Source organism: Montipora foliosa, chromosome 11 (assembly GCF_036669935.1).
Source record: "Montipora foliosa isolate CH-2021 chromosome 11, ASM3666993v2, whole genome shotgun sequence".
Classification (NCBI taxonomy): domain Eukaryota; kingdom Metazoa; phylum Cnidaria; class Anthozoa; order Scleractinia; family Acroporidae; genus Montipora; species Montipora foliosa.
Window position 1 is genome coordinate 15,518,067 of NC_090879.1, and position 2,336 is coordinate 15,520,402.

Here is a 2,336-nt window from a genome sequence, read left to right on the forward strand (position 1 = left end):
ATGGGGTTTGGGAGAGGATGGGGAGTCTTAAAACGTAGCAGTAGTGATAGGCTACAAATTGCTTTTCCTCACGGGAGGATATTCTACAAGGAACTGTAATCATCATTTTGTCCTCAGTTGTTACAAAATATGAAGGAGTTGCCGTGGAATACTATGGCTTTTTTGTATAGTTATACCTAAGGGGGCAAGGACATGGTATTAACAATAACTTATCAGTTTTGCATTGTTTTGCTGTGATCCATTTTAAGTCAGGTCTATATATTACCTCGTGATCAAACATTGTTTGCCATGTTATGAAGTGTTCTGACGCATCTGTCCTTCTGTGGAATGTTTGTTGAAGCTCTTGTTTCCAGGCTGAAGTAATTAAGTACTTGGTTTAAGTTGGTAACACGTTGATCTGTTATTGACTGCAGTGGACTGTTATCTTTGAAGACATTCCAAAGCATTTGTCTTTTCTGTGGTGTTGTGCAAAGCCATGTCTTTGCAAACTTTTTCGGACAGAGTATTAACAGCAAGCTTTACTCGAATTTTATTTAAATTATCAAGATGAACTTACAAGCGCCTTAATTAAACCGTATTTGTTGTTTGTTGATTTTCCCAAGCGGGCGAGTTCTTGAAAATAGAAAATAGTTTTTTATTGTCGGTAAAATTGACGCAACGGCAGGCGATCCGTCGCGAGCGATTTTAAGAGAGCAAGTTTGAAGTTCTGAAACGCTGCTATATCCAAATATATCCAGCTGGTTTTTTACTATGTTTTGTGAAAGCTATCGATCTTAAACATATGTAAAATTTAGAGTGGAGTAATGTGGAGTACGTATAAGTACTCCTAAAAGAAGCACCGGAACACGGCTTGGTCACGATATACCTGCATTCGACACTGTCTTACTTCACTCAAATTTAAGCAGCTTCCGACGAAAATACTTGAGTTATATTCGAACAGACAAAATAGTATTGAGTTTTGGGTCAAAAGTATTAAAAAGGCCTTTAAATAATACACTACTGGTGGCCCAAAAATAAAGAAAGAAAAATTGATTTTCGGTTCGTCGAGAGGATATTTTTGGCAGCCATTAATTGCACCGGAAGCTCGGAAGGAGCGCTCGTGCCAGTCCTTCTCCGCATTACACATTGGACCAAGACCGGAGTGCCCGTTTCACCGCCCCATGTGCAAGCGCCCTGGTTACTGCGATAATCTTGCCCGCTTTGGCCTCAAAACCCTACAGAGTAGACACTATGTCTTAAGGTGGGGCTTTACCTGAAAAAAGCGCACTTTTTGTATAGCATGTAGCAATCACAGTTTTAATCCAAACCATAACAAACTTTATATAACTGGAAAGCTTATACTCCAAAGGTTCTGAAAACGAATGTTTTTATGCACTGCCAGCAAAAGTAACCTGGTACCAGGCTGTCAAAGGCACTACCCGCAGTGCAAAACCCTCGGGTACCTGAGAAAAGATTTCTCTTTGCAGACTTCACAGACAAATAAACTTCTTATGTTATTTCAAAGAATAGTACCTAATTGTTGATATGAATGGAGGATTTTGCAAAATTGTAAAATCACATGCCAAAAGAGCCATCTCAAGTTAAACCATCAAAATGTGGGGGATTTTTCATTGATCATTTTTTCCCCAGCAAGCCCTTGACAAATTCCCTCATTCATATCAATTCATTTAATGAGCACTAACTCTCCTGAAAATTTCAGGTCAATAGCTTAAATCTTTCTTGAAATATCTTTTCTCAAAGGCAAAAATTGCTCGTTTTGAGAAAACAGACTTAAAGTTTACAACAAATTATATATTATGATTGTTCGGGGAAAAGAATATCAGTGGGTGGAAAACTATCCAGATTTAGTTCTCAGAGGCTTAAGGGAGCCCTTAGAATCCTCCAGGGTCATAGCTTGGTCCATCAATTTCAAGAAGGGCTTCTTCTCTTCTGGTCCGCACAAGTTGGAGTCCCTGGCGGCGCTTTTTCTCCATGGCTGTAGCTTGAGCATTTGCTTTCCTCAACCGCTTGTTGTTCTTTAGTCTAAATGAATGAGTTGTGTGACTCCCACCAGGAATGGAAAGTTTATCCATTAATTTCATTCCTACATTCTGCTCCTTTGTGGAAGTGGCAGATGGCTGAAGCAGCAGCATAACGGACGACTTTAGCACCATGATGCTTATGCTTGGGGCAACGCACCCAAACCGTACCATTGATACACTCGTTTGGGTTTTGGGTGGTCCCCCGAATGCATCTTTCAAGTAACTTTGTGTCACTGAGTGTCATAAATGTTGGCCTGAGAAGTTCTAGAAATACCTCAGGCAAACAGTCATCATCTTTGTAAGTTTTTGTCGCTG

The 2,336-nt window shown here is 39.9% G+C and overlaps 1 pseudogene; it reads right to left on the reverse strand.

Moving 5' to 3' along the window:
- Nucleotides 1-360: 360 nt before the first annotated feature.
- The window catches only part of LOC137975282 (uncharacterized), a 4,060-nt pseudogene continuing 2,084 nt past the window's right edge, over nucleotides 361-2,336 (reverse strand).